Genomic DNA, 19,694 nt, shown 5'->3' on the forward strand with positions numbered 1-19,694 from the left:
TTTTGCTTGGGTGAGATCTTATACTTGCGAGTCCTCGGTTCGAGAATGTATTTTTAGAAGCTGCAACTTGTTCTCGTCTTGAATTGGTTTCTTTTTTTGGGTGGTTCTTTGGAATGAGAGGTCTTGACTGAGTCGGTTTTAGGTATTGTTTCATCAGTGTCTCCACATTTGATAAGTTTCTTGAACAATATTTGAACTTTCTGCTATTTTTCGGATTGTTACCTTCGTAGTAGTTTCTTTTAGAAGGTAAGGTACGGACTGATCCTTGTCATCTTGGTTGCGTTAAGGATGAATTAAATCTCCAGTTGGTTGTGACGTAGGAAGTTTTGCTGAAAAAGTTTGGTTCGTTACACTTTGCATCTCAAAATTTGAGTTTGTCAAGCTATGTCCTGTGTTCTTTCATTCTTTCAATTTGCTCACTACATTAATTGTCTCACTTTGTCCAACTCTTTAGTTATTTTTTAATCATGGTCAATTGACTAATGCCTTAAGCAAAGGGTCATATCTGTTACTCAATATATACAAAAACTGAACTTTGGCTTTTACTTGAGACTTTAACAGCATCTGTAGGAAACAACTGTGGCTAATTATGTGGATTGGCATTAGATGGGCATTGCCGACTAGTTTTGAGAATTAAAAAGATTTAGGTAGGTAACATATGAGGCTTGCGACAAGTTTGCTCTTGGTGGCGAAACTCATGACCAGTGATGATTGTTAATGCTAGGGATTGAGTGTAAGTGAGAAGGAGGGAGAGAGGGATTTCAACTAACTTTTAGTGGATCTGCATAATTTTAAGATTTTGACTAATGGTTTGGAGACTTATTTTGTGTTGAAGTTATTCAACTTTGGATCATGGATTCATGGGTAACTCTATATGCCATTATTTTCTTTGAGAGATTTGCATCATTTGGTTGTAGAAGATACAGAGAATTTTAGCAGGGTGTTGAACTTTAGATTGACAGCTAAGAATATATTTTGATGATTAATTTAGGTTGCTAAGAATCATTGTTATGTCATCAAATACCAATTGAAGGCTAATATGTCACTAGCATTTGCAAATTGGTTCCATACATCTAGTTTAATCTAATATCTTGTGAGTTATGATTGCAAGAAAACAGTATGGCATTTTGCTTTAATCTGGATGGATAGACATCAAGAATTGATTATGAATGATTTGCTTATGTCTAACCTGCTAGGCAGAGCCTTTTGGCTTAAGCAAAGGATTTGGAATTTCAAAAATTCAGTGCACATCTAAATTGTTCAAGTGATATCTGCAGGACTTTAATCACGATTACTGAGAATATTGCTTCATGGTTAAATAGTTTAGGTCTTTTGTGAATTTTCAATCTGTTCACAGCACTTGAAGAAGCATGGACATTGTTTTTTGTCTTTTTGCTGTGTCTAATAATTGTTAGGTCTATTTATTCATGAATGCGAGTTATAGTCCCTCTTACAACCTAAATGCCACAATTGTAGGTACTTCAAAGGACCCGAGCTGCTTGTTGATTTGCAGGACCATATCTAAACATCTATTGCTGGGTCTTTCATTTGTGTAGAATGGTAGGTTTTATACACGACCCAAGTAACTCAAGAGGCCGCGAGGTGAAATGATTGTCGGGTTTTAGGGGCCTGGAAGCTGATCTAGTTGAATCTTGGAGTGAAAGGTGAAGGTCTTTTGAGATCGGCTTGTGGGTTTTGAACTTCTTTCTGCACAGAACTCCGTTCCTGTGTAATCCGCTTCTCGAAGACCATGGCCATTCGTATGCGTTAGAGGCAAAAGTTGAGCTATTTTCTAATAGTTGCAGGCTTTCAGAATAATTAGCGTAATCGGCTGCAATCTCTCGATTTTCTGCGTGTTATTAGAATAAATGGTTTTGATATTAAGTGCCTGACAACGTTAGTGCTGGGGTTCCCTCATTCCATTTGCCTGCACCTGAAGGGTAGTCTCGCAGGTATGAAGCATGAACCGTGTCAACTCAAACTTTAAGCTTTTGCCGAAATTGGCACAGCACTCAGGTTAAATTTTGTTTTGTTTTGCTTTTTCAAACTTGGGTTGGCTGGTTGGTTGATTTTGGCTTCACTGCTTGTGCTACACAGTCTGAAGAAACTGGCGATACTCACTAGAATGAATTTGATTCTCACTTGGTCTATATTGGGGAGCATATAGTAAAAGAAAAGGTACCAATGGGTTTGAATGATTGTGAACCATGTCACGCCCGAAAAAAAAAAACTATGTAGAAATTTTTCTTCATGAGAATTGTCTTCTGCCTTTTGATGTAACTATCTACGCGAAAGCGAAAAAAAAAAAAAAACCCGAAACCTGACCCGACCCGGCCCGGCCCGACCCGGGCCTTGGGGGTGTACGGTGAACAGGGTCTTGGGTGGGTCTGGGCGGGTCAAGCATGACCCTGTAGGTTTCGGGTCGGGTCGGGTATCAAGAAAGCCCGACCCGACCCGACCCATTGACACCCCTAGTTATTACTAGATTGGGTCGAATCCACTGCTGCTGGTCACAGCAACGTCGTCCAAGCCATGAAACTAATGATGACAAATATAGCTCTAGTAAATACTGCTTCTTCATAAAGGATTGAAACAAAAAAAACTTGCAAGTCATTGAGATAATGACAGGCTAGTGCGAACCAATTACCCCAGCTCAGTGGAATTTAGGTAGATTATAAAGGATAACCTCCACAGAAACCATGGAATGCGTAGATCAGTTCTGAAATATGACAAGCACGATCAGAATGAACTCGGAACCTTTAAGTGAAAGCAGGAAATGTACCATTTGGACCATCCACACCACCGGGTGGTTCCTTGTGAAATGCGTACCACTGCATCTTTCCAGCGCCAACATATGAAGGTGCAAAGTATTGCTCATGTCCCAGAAATGTTCGTAACCTTCAGAGCAAGAATAACTCGACTTGTGAGAGACTTGATGATCGAAACATATACCAGTACATGATTAACTTCCCTTTAATTTCATATCAATCGAGCTAATCGATGAACCTGACACTGACAGAAGAGCAAAAGGCTTTACATACTGTTAAAGGAAGAAAATACTCAGCAAATATTTAGGGAATATTTGTTATTCTGTTACCTTTTGTATCTTATCTGTTAAGGGAGGAAAATATTTAGGGAATATTTGTTATGATATTATCTTAAGTATCTTATCTCTTAGAGTCCTTTATATACATTGTATTTGCAACACAATGATGTATAGAAAAAAGAGCAATAAATCTCTAAAACGTAATTCTTCTTTTCAAGTTGGTATCAAAGCATCTTTGGCAAAAGCCTCACCGATCCATGTCTAAAGAAACATCTTCTGCACCGACGTTGTCATCAATAGCCTTGAATAACCCCACTCTCATGTCACCATCAAGTATTGGGGAGAAGCTAACTGGGACGAACTTTCCGATCCGGAAAACACAGATCTCACCGTATTTATGCGCTGCCCGCTTGCTGTCCATTTTGGACGGCACCGAACCTCAGCCGGAGGAGACTGTCAAGGAGATTGCACCAGGAGGGGTTGTTATGCAGATGACCAATCCAGCGTTTGAAAACTGGAAATTTCGAGAGTCCATTGCCTTGGCTTGGATCCTTAATTCGTCGACCACTCCGATAGTTGCCCAATTGACGAGCCACACATCCGCGACAAGAGTTTGGAAGTATCTTGCGGACTCGTATGCCGCTCAATCAACTGCGCGCGCGTCTGCTTTACAGCTCCGGCTTCAATCACTCTCAAAAGGCCACCGATCCGTCACAGAATTCCTACAAGAAGCCACCAGTCTCATGGACCAGTTAGCTGCTATTGGTGAGCCTTTATCTATTAATGAATATCATACTCAATTGTTTCGTGGTTTGGGTGCTGAATTTCAGGGTCTCGACACCGCAATTTCCGTTTTAACTCAAACCGGGTCTTTGACAAAGGACCAACTTCATGCCTTAATTCTTAATCACGAGGGAAGGCTAGAGCTAGCGTCGGTAACAAATAATCAGCTCCCACCGGCGGCTTTTCAGACCAGCCAAGGACCGCCTTCTTCTCGGCAGACCCGTCACGGTTCCAACAACTACCATGCAGATTTTAATACGGTTCCAACAACTACCATGCAGATTTTAATCAATCTGGGAATTTTTCTGGAATATCCCATGGCCGTGGCTCACATTATGGAACTGGAGATCGCGGGAGACGCCGCAACGGAGGAGGCTCATTTTGTCAGCTTTGTGGCAAGCAAGGCCATAGGGCAAGCAAGGCCATAGGGCCAATACATGTTATCGTTTTGTTGGATCAGTTCAGCCCGCACAAGCCCACTTGACGGGTCCGGACTCACTGCCACAGTATTTACCGCCATCAAGTCCGCCCTCTGCTCTCACATCTTCGGCGTGGTTTGTTGATTAAGGTGCTACACATCACATTATGGACAATTCTGTAGGACTTACAAGCGTCAATTCATATTCAGGTCAAACTCAGCTTGTTGTGGGTGACGGCGTCTCCTTACCGATCACCCACACAGGTACACTCGTGTCCTCTTCTCCGTCATTCATACTTTGTCAAATTTTAGTCGTACCTGGAATCACTAAAAACTTACTTTCCGTGTCTCGATTTGCACTTGATAACCATTGTGTTTTCCAATTCAATTCTAACTCTTTTATTGCCACGTCTATTAAAAATGGTCAGGAAATCCTCCGCAGAGTACTTGACAATGGGCTTTACCGCGTCACCCTTCCGTCCTGCCACTCATCCACACCTTCTGCGCCAGTTGCTTCCCTCACTCTATGGCATAACCGCTTTGGACATGCCACCACCGATTGGCTTGTGCATCTTCTCAATTCATCCAACATTAGCTTTAGTCGTCCTTTATCTTCAGTTTGTACAGCGTGTGCTATGAATAAAAATCACCGCCATAGTCATTATCCTACTTTGTGTAGGTCAAAACATCCTTTGGAATTAATTCATTTTGATATTTGGGGTTCCTCTCCTGTTATTTCATTCAACGGCAATAAACACTATATTTGTTTTATTCATTCTCATCTCGCAGTCAATTTTGTTCCATTTTTAAAGCCTTTCACAAACTTGTTGAAAATCAACTTAACTGCAAAATTAAGTCTATACAGAGCGACGGAGCACCTGAATTTGTCACATCTACCGAATTTGTCCAATACATTAGAGAGCATGGCATTCACCAACGGATTTCTTGTCCTTATGCACCATATCAAAACGGGACTGCGGAACGAAAACATCGACATATAGTCGAAACTGGATTGACTCTTCTTCATCAAGCTTCTGTTCCACCAGTATTTTGGGAGTTTGCTTTTGAAACAGCGGTTTACTTGATTAACCGCACGCCAACACCAGTCATTGATAATATTTCACCTTGGGAGGCTTTATTTCACACTAAACCCGATATTACGCATTTACGTGTTTTTGGTTGTGCAGTATATCCATTTCTTCGCCCTTACTCGCCCCATAAGCTTGCACCAAGATCCAAGGTTTGCATCTTTATGGGCTATCCTCCGGGATATAAGGATATCACTGCTATTGCCCCAAGGATAAGCGTTTTTATGTTGTTGCATATGCCATTTTTGATGAGGCCATCTATCCTCTTGCTGCCACACCAAACTCCTCTCAAAATGTCTCAACACCAACAAGTGTGGAACTATTTTTGCCCGCTGATTTGTCCCTATCATCCTCGACACCTGCTGGACCACCCGAGTCTCCGAGGGTTTCCCCATCAAATCCGGATGTTTCGCTTGTTGACACCACCGACATTACAACTGAACCTGTTGAGGTACCACAAGAAACTCCTGCCACGGTACCAGCATCATTTTCACATCCTATGACGATCCGCCTTCAAGATGGGACCATAACTCGTCGCACTTTTAAAAGAAATCACACCTCGGCTCTTGTGGTTCAGTCCAGTATTCCTGAAGAACCCACTTGTTTTTCCAAGGCTACAAAGGATGAGAAATGGCAGCTCGCAATGCAGTCTGAATACAAAGCACTAATGGAGAATGGCACATGGGATCTTGTTCCGCTTCCCTCTCATGCTCGACCCATCGGATGCAAATGGGTGTATAAAATTAAAATCCGCTTCGACGGAACTATTGAACGATATAAAGCAAGATTGGTCGCCAAGGGTTTTCATCAACAAGAGGGTATCGATTACACCGAGACGTTTAGTCCAGTGGCCAAGCCCGTTACTATACGCACGGTCTTATCTTTGGCATATTCTCAACATTGGTCAATTCGATAATTAGATGTCTCTAATGCATTCCTACATGGATTACTTGAGGAGGAAGTTTATATGACTCAACCGCAAGGTTTCGTTGATGCGAGTAAACCCGACTATGTCTGTCGCCTTCGACGCTTGTTATATGGTCTTAAACAAGCGCCTCGCACTTGGTACACCCGCTTGAGTTCCTATTTGTGCGACTTGGGATTTGTCATATCCAAGGCCGACACCACCTTGTTTGTCAAACACACGGCTAATTTCACCATTTACTTATTTGTACAATCCTGAAATCGACCCACTTTCGTGATTAATGAAATAGATGTTATTTCCCATTTCGTTTTAGTAAGTCTCGCCCGGAACTGATCATTCTCGGGATACTGACCAATAAGGAATGGCTAACTAGGAAAACGATACGCGGACCCAAGAACTCGACCGTGAATTGAGCTTCGATTCCGAAGAACGACGAGGGAATATTTTGGGCCAATGTGGGCCGATCCAAGGAGAGTGACGGATTTGGTTTGGCCAATGATATACGATCGGATCGCGGGTGATTTCGCACGATCGAGAGTATGCGTGGCGAACAATCCCGAACTTATTCTGAACGATCGCGACCTCCGGAACTAGCGATAAATTCTCGCGTTCTCTTGGAAATCGAGACCGTCACGACTCAAGTAATCCTAAGTCGATACGCGTAACCCTTAAACAGCCGCCCGTTAGTAAGAGGCGCTAAAATCGCAATTGAGCGAAATTGATCGTCGAATTGAATCCGAACTTGGGTGTCGAATTTCACGGACGTACGCGACTATTTTGCAAGGATGACGTCGTATTAGTGTGGCCAAATATATTTAGGATCGGTGTGAGCGAAAAATGGAAATTCGGACCGGGAGCGGAAAATTACAGTTTTACCCCTGGATCCCTAAGCTTTAATTTCGAATTTTTGGAGGGTTAATATTGGACTTGTTCAGCCCATTGGTGACCAAAAATATTGGACAATAATGCCCCCACCACTCTTGCTCATTCCCCAAAGTGCCCTTGGATATTTTGTGTGAGATTGAATCTTGGCCATTGAAAGTGGATTGATTAGATTAGGCTTCAAATATTGGCCGTTAGATCAAGTAGATAGTGGGGTGGGTGTGATGGTAATTTTTGGTGGGGTGGTTCAACCACCCCACTCACCCATTTCATCAAAACTCTTGCAATCTCTCTCTCTCCCTTCACTTCTTCATTTTCAGCCGGCCACTCCTCCATTCTCGCCTCACTCTCTCTCCCTTTTCCTTCCCTTGGCCGTGTGAGGAGTCGCCGGAGCAACCACCGCCGCTCACACCGCCGCCCGCCGGAACCCCCGCTCACGCCGCCTGTCCGTCCACACCCCACCGCCGCAACCACCCTCGTCTTTCCCTCTCCATCTCCGCGACACCACCACCATCACCGTCGCCCCCTTAGTTGTGTGAAATCAGCCGAGAGCCACCGCCCGTTGCCGCCGCCGTCTGCCGTCGTAAGGACCGCCGGAGCGCCGCCGCCGAACCTGCTAGGACCAGCACCGCCCAGCCCGTTTTCCCTCTCGATCAGCCCACGTTTGGAGCTTAAAACCTAGTGAGTACAAACCCTAAGCCCTAATTAGGCTATTATGCATTTCTAGATCGGTTGAGGGGTTAATTAGGGTGTTTTAGGGGTTAATTAGTGGCTGGTAATTAGGGCTGGTAATGAGGTGATTAAGGTGGCCTAATGTGATAATTTGATAGTGATTTAGAGGCCTAAGGTGGACTGATTAGTGGCTGGCCATTGTGGACTTGATCGGGCCTTGTTCGGCGAAATTGTGGAATAATTGTGTAATTGCCGTGTGTGCTTGAATTGTCCATGATGTGGCTGAATTGGGTGTGATCAGTAATTAATATTGTGATGTCATGTTGTGTGCTTGGTGTGGCCGAATGATGGGAGGCTTGGTGGGCCGTAAGCATGCGTAATTACATTGGCTTAATCGCGTGATTTTGCGTGCCAATTAGGTACCATGGCTGAATTGATTGAATTGGTTAAATGGGCATGCTAATATGTCGAATTGAGCGTGTGGTTAAGTTAAATTGAATGCTCAATGTGGAATTTATGGATGCCCGAGTGTTGGTTGTTATGGCCATGAGTTGTGCATATTAATCATTGGCATAACATGTGCATCATGTGAGTGTGCACGATTGGCATCGAGCATGTGATCACCTAAATTGCCCTGATGCGTTTTACGCGTGGTTAAGATAATAATTGGTGGTATGTGTACGTGTGATCACATAAAACCCTAATGCGTCTTAGGCGGGGTGTTGAACCCGTCCTGATGCGTTTTACGGGGGACGATGCCCGGACTACCGGAAGATGGCCAACCTGATGCGTTTTACGCTGGTTGTGTCATGAGCCTGATGCGTTTTATGCAGGCCGGAGATCGATCGAAATGTGATAGACCTGATGCGTTTTACGCGGGTCGGACCTGATGCGCTTTACGCGGGTCGGTGATAAATGGAAAGTTGGCATGTGTGCAAGTGTGCAGAAATGAACATGAGCATTTGCATAGTGACGGCGCGGGTGCAAGAACGCATTATCGAGTGCACGCATGTGCATGGCATGTGTTTGTGGCTAAGTGATTTCGTGTATGTGCCGTGATGGGGTTCTGAGCTATTATTGCTATCATTATGTGCCTAACTTACAGGGTCAGTTATATGTTGGATTTGGGCCGAAGGCCTAAGTCGTGTGATTTCTTGATTGTGTGTTGGTTAATACTTGTCCGGAGGTGCATGTTAGCCTAGTTTAGCTTTAGGGGCCTACTCGCTGAGATTTATTCTCATTGTTGTTTAAACCCCCATTTTTTCGACCCCCGACCTTGAGATGGCAGAAGCACCGCTTCGTTTTGGGATCCCGTATCGCATAGAGCGATCGGTGACCGAGTACCCCGTAGGGAACGGGGAGACTTATATTAGGTATTATAATATTATTTGGGTCGATGAGGGCGGGCTATAGCTCCAGGCCCATCCTTATCTCTCTTGGTGTTTCCGGGACCAGTTCGGCACCCACGAACCTCTTAGGACCTTCGATGTCCTGTTCTACGCGTTAGGCCAGTCGGATCCGCAGGCCGCTGATGGGGAGATAGTGAGCCCCGCTGCCACGTCCGAGGAGGATTTCGACCCCCAGCCAGTCATCATTAGGATGGATACCGAATCTGAAGAAGAGGAGCCGATGGAATGGGAGTCCGATCCCGAGTCGGAGTCGGAGCCCATGGAGCAGGAGCCAGAGCCGAAGGATGATTCCGGGGTGGAGTCAATGGATGCCGAGTCCGAGCCGGATTCGATGGATTCCGAGTCCGAGTCGTCTGACGATTCGTCTGAGTCCTCAAGATCCGACCCGGACTGGTTGCCCTAGGGTTTACCCTTGACCATAGTTAGGTAGGGCCGACACGTTTTGATAGGAGCCCTTCTTAGGTAGTGTCTGACCACCTGAGCCACATACCCCTTTTTTATGTTAGTGGCTGCTGACCTGTTTTGGTTTGTGTTTTTTTTGCTGTCAATGGATATTGTAAATTCTTCGTATTAATGCAAGTTGTATTTATTGTATCTATCGCTATCTTTGGTCATGTTGTTGGTATTATGTACGGGTGTTTAGTTGCTTCCGCATGTGTATTATTCTCTGTTTTGGGTTTTGGGTAGGCGACGCGTCCTGGGACGTCGCACTGAATCGATCGCGGTAGGGTTGTCGCGTACCGTAGGGTTCGGGGCATGACATCCCCCGTTGATTTGGTATCCGAGCAAGGTCAGCTCGATCCAACTCGGTCGAAGCCTGGAGTGATAAGGAGCGATGACCATGGGTAGCTAAATAGGGTGACTTGTGTGCTGCGTGTACCTCTAGACTGTTTGACTTGCTTGAATTGAGTGATTGTTGTGCACGACCCGTGAAATGCGGGTGCGACAGGTCCCGAGGTAAGTATGCATATCTCTTGGTTGAGACCTCGTGCCGTTGTGATTGACTGCCTGCTATGTGATTGCTGCTGTGATTTTTGCCTAGGACCTTAGACTGGTGTAGTTTGGCCTAGGTCTCTAATTCCCGAATGGAATTATAGCAGGTAGGTGAGTAGTGAGGAAAACCGTACGGATGAGCAGAGGAATGGGGACAATAGGACAGTCGAGTGCCATGGGCCAAGAAGCAAGAGACCCAAGGCTTGATGCGGTCATTCAGACGCTACAAGAAATAGAGAATTTGATGGGAAGGCAGGCTCAAGAAAGGGCCGCCAATATAGCCCAGGCTGCTGAGGTTGCAGCAACTGCTACTGTGAATGGAAACCAGACCAATCAAGGGCAGGCCCCAGTGGTTGCAAATAGGCTGATGCACCAACTGGCAGAGCAGTTTCTAAAGTTAAAGCCGCCAAAGTTCGACGGAAAAGGTGACCCTGAGGCCGCGCCACATTGGGTGGAAGAGCTGGAGAAGGCCTTCGAAGTTTTAGGGTGCACCGAGGCCGAGAAAGTGACATTGGCGGTGTATCAGCTGCAAGATAGCGCCAACGATTGGTGGAAGGCCACCAAAAGAAGAGTATTTCCCGAGGGTACCGCCCAGGCTTGGGCCATGTTTTCTAAGAACTTCTATAGAAAATTCTTTTCTGAGAGTGCTAGGGAAAGGAAACTAGCAGAGTTTATGAGACTGCGTCAGAACCAGATGACTGTGGATCAGTATGAGGCAGAATTTGCTAGGCTATCTAAGTTTGCGCCAAGGATGGTAGATCATCCTGAGGACAAGGCGCGAAGGTTTCGGGATGAACTGAGAGCCGACATTCGCAGTCAGTTGATACCGGTGAATTTGAGAACTTATGAGGAATTATATGAGAGGGCTCAGGCCATTGAGTGGGATCAGGTGGACAGGGCAGCCGCTTCTGGATTGCGGTTTGCCCCGGCTAAGGACAACCGCCGTTTCGGGAAGAAGCCGATGGCGGGAAATAGACGTTTTGTCCTTCCCGTAAAGAAAAACATCGGGAAGCCGAACCACCTGCAGAGCAGGTTTGGGGCATGTTTCAAGTGCGGGAGTCTAGACCATCAGATCATAAATTGCCCTTAACAATGCCAAGCAGGACTGCCGATGCAACCACAGCAGCCCGGGGCTGGAAATCAGGCTGGGAATCTCCCACCGGCCATTCAAGGTAGACCACCAGCGCAAGGAAAGGTGTATGCGATGGCGCGAAGGGAGGCTGAGGACACGCCAGGCGTGGTCATAGGTATGGTCTCTCTCTGTGATCATGCTGCGTATGCCTTGTTTGATCCGGGGGCTACCCACTCGTTTATATCGGAGCAATTTGTTAGATTGATTGGAATTGAACCAGTGTTGCTTGAGGTTATGCTTTGTGTGATGACCCCGTTGAATGATAAAGTGTTAGTCTCGCTAGGGTGTTCTGACTGTAAAATAGTTATTGGGGGTAGAGAAAAAAGGATAGATTTGGCAGTTTTGGCCATGTTTGACTTTGATGTGATTATTGGAATGGATTGGTTAGTTAAGCAAAAAGCCGTATTGGACTGCAGTAGCAGGGTGATCCAATTTAACCCGATTGGACATCCTATATTTGAGTTTCAGGAAAACCGAGGAGGAACCTCGATCCTTTGGATTTCTTCGCTTGAGGTGACCAAGTTATTGGATGAGGGTTGTGAAGGATATTTGGTGAATGTAGTTGATCCGACAGTTGCGGAGCCAAAATTGGAAGAGATACCAGTGGTGTGCAATTTTCCCGAAGTCTTTCCTCAGGAATTGCCGGGTTTGCCACCAGAAAGAGAAGTGGAATTTGTGATCGAGTTGGCCCCAGGAACTGAGCCAATCTCGAAGGCACCGTATCGGATGTCCCTGTCGGAACTGAAGGAGTTAAAGGTCCAGATGTAAGAATTATTGGACAAGGGATTCATCCGCCCAAGTGCGTCTCCATGGGGAGCGCCGGTGCTGTTTGTAAGGAAGAAGGATGGAACATTGAGGTTGTGTATAGACTACCGGTAGTTGAATCAGGTGACCGTCAAGAATAAGTATCCACTGCCGAGAATAGACAACCTGTTTGATCAGTTACAAGGAGCCTCAGTGTTTTCTAAGATCGATCTACGGACAGGGTATAATCAATTGAGGATCAGGAAAGAGGATATACCGAAGACGGCCTTTAGGACGAGATATGGGCATTATGAGTTCACAGTGATGCCTTTTGGTTTGACTAATGCCCCCGCTGCCTTCATGGACTTAATGAATCGGGTATTCAAAGAATTTTTGGATCAGTTCGTCATTGTCTTCATAGGTGATATTTTGGTGTATTCAAAGAGTCCCGAGGAACATGAGGTACACTTGGAAAAGGTCCTACGAACGTTAAGAGAGCATGCACCGTATGCTAAGTTTAGCAAGTGTGAGTTTTGGCTTAACCGAGTGGCGTTTCTTGGACACGTAATCTCCGGGGAAGGAATCTCAGTAGATCTGGCGAAGATTGAAGCAGTGATGGATTGGCCAAGACCGACGACAGTTACTGAGGTTCGAAGCTTTTTAGGTCTGGCAGGTTACTATCGATGATTCGTGGAAAGATTCTCAGCGATAGCCAAGTATGTGGCCAAGTGTTTGATGTGCCAACAAGTGAAGGTACAACATTGTAAACCTGGTGGAATGTTGTAGCCGTTGGAAATCCCAGAATGGAAATGGGAGCATATTACGATGGATTTCGTCACGGGATTACCAAGAAGCCAAAGAGGACACGATTCTATTTGGGTGATAGTGGACAGACTGACTAAGTCAGCGCACTTCCTGGCAGTGCGAAAGGACTTCGAGTTGGAAAGGTATGCGGAATTGTATGTACGGCAGATAGTCCGACTGCATGGAGTGCTGGTGACGATCACTTCGAACCGTGATCCCCGGTTTACTGCTGATTTTTGGAAAAGTCTGCAAGTGGCCTTAGGGACGAAACTTCAGTTCAGTACGGCCTATCATCCGCAGACGGATGGCTAGTCTGAAAGGACTATTCAGACTTTAGAGGATATGCTGAGAGCATGTGTATTAGATTTTCAAGGCAAGTGGGTAGAGCAGTTACATTTGGTTGAATTTGCCTACAACAACAGCTTTTAGCAGAGTATTGGGATGGCACCGTTTGAAACACTTTATAGCAGAGCGTGTAGAACACCGTTGTGTTAGGATGAAGTGGGAGAAAGAAGTGTAACGGGTCCAGAGTTGGTTCAACAGTCGGTGGGAATGGTAAGGATTATCTGGGACAGGCTAAAGACAGCACAGAGCCGTCATAAGAGTTATGCGGACCGAAGGCGTAGACCGTTGGAGTTTCAGGTTGGTGACCACGTATTCCTTAAGATCTCACCGATGAGAGGACTGTCTCGATTTGGCAAGAAAGGAAAGCTGAGTCCAAGGTATATAGGCCCGTTCGATATTTTAGAGAGGATTGGAATGTTGGCTTATCGTCTCGCCTTGTCGCCGAATTTGTCGCAAGTTCATAACGTCTTCCACGTGTCAATGTTAAGGAAGTACGAACCGGATCCGACCCACGTGCTGAATCATAGACGTGGACGACAGGGTGTCGTACGTGGAGAGACCGGTTCGAATCGAGGACAGGAAGGAGCAGGTTTTGAGGAATAAGACGATCCCGTTGGTCAAGGTTGTTTGGGAGCATCACGGGGCAGAAGGTGCCACCTGGGAGAGCGAAGAAGCGATGCGACGTCAACACCCTCATTTGTTTGAGTAGTCGGGTTTGAGTTGTAAATTTCGAGGACGAAATTTTTATAAGGGGGAAGAGTTGTAACATCCTGAAATCGACCCACTTTCGTGATCAATGAAATAGATGTTATTTCCCATTTCGTTTTAGTAAGTCTCGTCCGGAACTGATCATTCTCGGGATACTGACTAATAGGGAATGGCTAACTAGGAAAACGGTACGTGGACCTAAGAACTCGACCGTAAATCGAGCTCCGATTCCGAAGAACGACGAGGGAATATTTTGGGCCAATGTGGGCCGATCCAAGGAGAGTGACGGATTTGGTTTGGCCAATGACATACGATCGGATCGCGGGTGATTCCGCACGACCGAGAGTACGCGTGGCGAACAATCCCGAACTTATTCCGAACGATCGCGACCTCCGGAACTAGCGATAAATTCTCGCGTTCTCTTGGAAATCGAGACCGTCACGACTCGAGTAATCCTAAGTCGATACGCATAACCCCTAAGGCTGCGCATAACAACGATTCTAAGCCCGGAAACAGATTCTGCTCAGAAATGATTCTTTTTAATTCTGTGCTCGGAATTAATTCTGAGCATTTTAAGACGTTTGTTAACGGCCCAAAATTCCATCCCTGGAATAGAAAAAGAACAGAAATGCGTTTGGTAACGCCACAAAATTTCTTTTTATTAATAATATTTTTAAATATTTTAATATTTCTTTCTTTTTTTCTTTTCCTCCTTCTTGGCCATGGCCTGCTCGCCGGCCATGACCGGTAAAATATTTTTTTTATTAATAATATTTTTTATTAAAAATATATTTTTATTTTTTTTGGCCATGCTTTGTTGCCGGCCATGGCCGGTAAAATATTTTTTATTAAAAATATACATTTTTATTTTTTTGGGCCATGGCCTCGTCGCCGGCCATGGCCGGTAAAATATTTTTTATAAATAATATTTTTATAAAAATATTTTTATTAAAATATATTTTTTTCTTTTTTTTGGCCATGTCCTGATCGCCGATCATGGCCTTTAAAATATTTTTTTTATTAATAATATTTTTTATTAAAATATTTTTATTAAAAACATACATTTTTATTTTTTTTGGCCATGGACTGGTTGCTGGCCATGGTCGGTAAAATATTTTTTTTATTAATAATATTTTTTGTTAAAATATTTTTATTAAAAATATATATTTTTTATTTTTTTGCCATAGCCTGGTCACCGGCCATGGCAGGTAAAATATTTTTTTTATTAATAATATTTTTTATTAAAATATTTTTATTAAAAATATATTTTTTTTCTTTTTTTTGGCCATGGCCTGGTCGTCGGCCATGGCCGGTAAAATATTTTTTATTTTAATAATATTTTTTATTAAAATATTTTATTCTCGTCAGATCCGGCGAGGGCGGTCCTCGGGCCGGACATTAGAAGCTACATTAAAAACCAAGAAAAGGAAGAAGAAAAAAAAATTGATTCTCAAAATTGTTCTAAGAATCAAGAAGCTACCTTTTTTTTTATTTTTGAAAACTGATTCTGGGAACATTTTTTGATAAAATTGTGCCCAGAATCAAAAAATTAAACAAACGCATTTCTGTTCCCAAACTGATTCTGGGAACAAAAGAACAGAATCAAACACTGTTTGGCAAGTTGTCATGAGCATCCTAAATAGCCGCCCGTTAGTAAGAGGCGCTAAAATTGCAATTGAACGAAATTGATCGTCGAATTGAATCCGGACTTGGGTGTCGAATTTCACGGACGTACGCGACTATTTTGCAAGGACGACGTCGTATTAGTGTGGCCAAAAATATTTAGGATCGGTGTGAGCAAAAAATGAAAATTTGGACCGGGAGCGAAAAATTACAGTTTTATCCCTGGACCCCTAAGCTTTAATTCTGAATTTTTAGAGGGTTAATATTGGACTTGTTCAGCCCATTGGTGGCCGAAAATATTGGACAATAATGCCCCCACCACCGCCATCTCCGCGACACCACCATCATCACCGTCGCCCCCTTAGTTGTGTGAAATCAGCCGAGAGCCTCCGCCCGTTGCCGCCGCCGTCCGCCGCCGTAAGGACCGCCGGAGCACCGCTGCTGAACCTGCTAGGACCAGCACCGCCCAGCTCATTTTCCCTCTCGATCAGCCCACGTTTGGAGCTTAAAACCTAGTGAGTACAAACCCTTAGCCCTAATTAGGCTATTATGCATTTCTAGATCGGTTTAGGGGTTAATTATGGTGTTTTAGGGGTTAATTAGTGGCTGGTAATTAGGGCTGGTAATGAGGTGATTAAGGTGGCCTAATGTGATGATTTGATAGTGATTTAGAGGCCTAAGGTGGACTGATTAGTGGCTGGCCATTATGGACTTGATCGGGCCTTGTTCGGCGAAATTGTGGAATAATTGTGTAATTGCCGTGTGTGCTTGAATTGTCCATGATATGGCTGAATTGGGTGTGATCGGTAATTAATATTGTGATGCCATGTTGTGTGCTTGGTGTGGCCGAATGATGGGAGGCTTGGTGGGCCGTAAGCATGCGTAATTACATTGGCTTAATCGCGTGATGTTAGGTACCATGGCTAAATTGATTGAATTGGTTAAATGGGCATGCTAATATATCGAATTGAGCGTGTGGCTAAGTTAAATTGAATGCTTAATGTGGAATTTATGGATGCCCGAGTGTTGGTTGTTATGGCCATGAGTTGTGCATATTAATCATTGGCATAACATGTGCATCATGTGAGTGTGCACGATTGGCATCGAGCATGTGATCACCTAAATTGCCCTGATGCGTTTTACGCGGGGTTCAGATAATAATTGGTTGTATGTGTATGTGTGATCACATAAAACCCTGATGCGTCTTACGCGAGGTGTTGAACCCGTCCTGATGCGTTTTACGCGGGATGATGCCCGGACTACCGGAAGATGGCCAACCTGATGCGTTTTACGCGGGTTGTGTCATGAGCCTGATACGTTTTACGCGGGCCGGAGATCGATCGAAATGTGATAAACTTGATGCGTTTTACGCGGGTCGGACATGATGCGTTTTACGCGGGTCGGTGATAAATGGAAAGTTGGCATGTGTGCAAGTGTGAAGAAATGAACATGAGCATTTGCATAGTGACGGCGCGGGTGCAAGAACGCATTATCGAGTGCAAGCATGTGCATGGCATGTGTTCGTGTCCAAGTGATTTCGTGTATGTGCCGTGATGGGGTTCTGAGCTATTATTGCTATCATTATGTGCCTAACTTGCAAGGTCAGTTATATGTTGGATTTGGGCCGAAGGCCTAAGTCGTGTGATTGCTTGATTGTGTGTTGGTTAATACTTGTCCGGAGGTGCATGTTAGCCTAGTTTAGGTTTAGGGGGCTTACTCGCTGAGATTTATTCTCATTGTTGTTTAAACCCCCACTTTTCAGACCCACGACCTTGAGATGACAGAAACACTGCTTCGTTTTGGGATCCCGTATCGCATAGAGCGATCGGTGAGTACCTCGTAGGGAACGGGGAGACTTATGCTAGGTATTATAATATTATTTGGGTCGATGAGGGCGGGCCACAGCTCCAAGCCCATCCTTATCTCGCTTGGTGTTTCTGGGACCAGTTCGGCACCCACGGACCTCTTAGGACCTTCGATGTCCCATTCGACGCGTTAGGCCAGTCGGATCCGCAGGCCGCTGATGGGGAGATAGTGAGCCCCGCTGCCACGTCCGAGAAGGATTTCGACCCCCAGCCAGTCATCATTGGGATGGATACCGAATCCGAGGAAGAGGAGCCGATGGAATGGGAGTCCGATCTTGAGTCGGAGCCGGAGCCCATGGAGCAGGAGCCAGAGCCGGAGGATGATTCCGGGGTGGAGTCAGTGGACACCGAGTCCGAGCCGGATTCGATGGATTCCGAGTCCGAGTCGTTTGACGATTCGTCTGAGTCCTCAGGATCCGACCCGGACTGGTTGTCCTAAGGTTTAACCTTGACCATAGTTAGGTAGGGCCGACACTTTTTGATAGGAGCCCTTCTTAGGTAGTGTCTGACCACCCGAGCTACATACCCCTTTTTGATGTTAGTGGCTGCTGACCCATTTTGGTTTGTGTTTTTTTTGCTGTCAATGGATATTGTAAATTCTCCGTATTAATGTAAGTTGTATTTATTGTATCTATCGCTATCGTTGGTCATGTTGTTGGTATTATGTACGGGTGTTTAGTTGCTTCCGCATGTGTATTATTCTCTGTTTTGGGTTTTGGGTCGGCGATGTGTCCTGGGACGTCGCACTGATCGACCGCGGTAGGGTTCGGGGTGTGACATTATTGGTGTACGTTGACGACATTATTTTAACCGGTTCCCCGAATGCTCCATTACATGATCTCATGCAATCCCTTCAGTTGGAATTTGCTATCAAGGATTTAGGGGACATTCATTATTTTTTGGGGATTGAAGTGCTTCATACCAACGATGGTTTACATCTTCACCAGAGTCAATTTGTGAGGAAAATACTAAAAAATGCTAATATGCAATCTGCCAAACCCGCTGCTACTCCTACCAATTCCGTGGAACCAGACACGGTTGCTTCTCATGAGCCACTTGCGGATCCATTTCAGTTTCGAAGCATTGTGGGAGCACTTCAATATCTCACTCTTACGCGGCCCGGTATTGCATATGCGGTGAATTCGGCTTGTCAACATCTTCATGCCCTCACTATGGCCGATTGGTAGGCCGTGAAACGCCTTCTGCGTTACTTGGCTGGTACGGTCTCGCATGGTCTTCTTTTTACTCGAGCGGTAGCCACTAAGCTCCATGCATTTTTTGACGCCAGTTGGGTGAGCGACCGGATGGACCGTCGCTCCGTTGGTGGGTTCTGTGTCTATCACGGACCCAATCTCATCTCTTGGTCATCTCGCAAGCAACGGACCATGGCTCGTTCCAGCACCGAAGCAGAATACAAATATCTTGCGGATACAACGGTGGTGTTAATGTGGCTTGAATATCTTCTTCGGGATCTTCATGTGCAACCACCCGAGCCACCCACTCTTTGGTGCGATAACTTATCCGCCATCTACTTATCTGCAAATCCTGTGTTTCATGCTCGAACCAAACATGTGGAAATTGATTATCATTTCATTCGGGAACACATTACTCGGAAACAATTGGTAATCCGCTACATTTCTACCGAAGAACAAAATGCCGATATCTTCACTAAAGGCTTGCCTACCCGCCGATTTCTTCAATTGCGGTCCAAGCTAATGGTTCACCCTCACCATTAGCTTTCGGGGGGATGTTAAAGGAAGAAAATACTCAACAAATATTTAGGAAATATTTGTTATTCTGTTACCTTTTGTATCTTATCTGTTAAGGGAAGAAAATATTTAGGGAATATTTGTTATGATATTATCTTAAGTATCTTATCTCTTAGAGTTCTTTATATACATTGTATTTGCAACACAATGATGTACAGAAAAAAGAGCAATAAAATTTTCTTCTCTAAAACGTAATTCTTCTTTTCAAGTCATACTAACCCGACGGTCTCGATGTCAGCCGGCACAAAATCTGTAATGCCAGTGTAACAAGTATAGACTGAATAGGTGGCATCCTTTGGCCCAAATAATCTTTTCCTCACCTATTCTCAAAGAAAATAAAGACCTCTCAGGATGACAGGATATTTGACCCCCCCTAAAAAAAAAAAGGATGACAGGATAGGAATAGTGACTTTGCAGCCATATTTTCACGGACAATGATTTTGTGATCATCTTTTCATTTTTCTTTTAATGATGGAGGGAACTAGAAT

At 44.8% G+C, this 19,694-nt stretch overlaps 1 pseudogene; it reads right to left on the reverse strand.

Moving 5' to 3' along the window:
- The window catches only part of LOC115664152 (zeaxanthin epoxidase, chloroplastic-like), a 47,413-nt pseudogene that overhangs the window by 13,309 nt on the left and 14,410 nt on the right, over positions 1 to 19,694 (reverse strand).

The sequence above is a fragment of the Syzygium oleosum genome, unplaced genomic scaffold, assembly GCF_021117445.2.
Source record: "Syzygium oleosum isolate NSW1041296 unplaced genomic scaffold, Sole_v2.1 Sole_v2.08, whole genome shotgun sequence".
NCBI classification, from domain to species: domain Eukaryota; kingdom Viridiplantae; phylum Streptophyta; class Magnoliopsida; order Myrtales; family Myrtaceae; genus Syzygium; species Syzygium oleosum.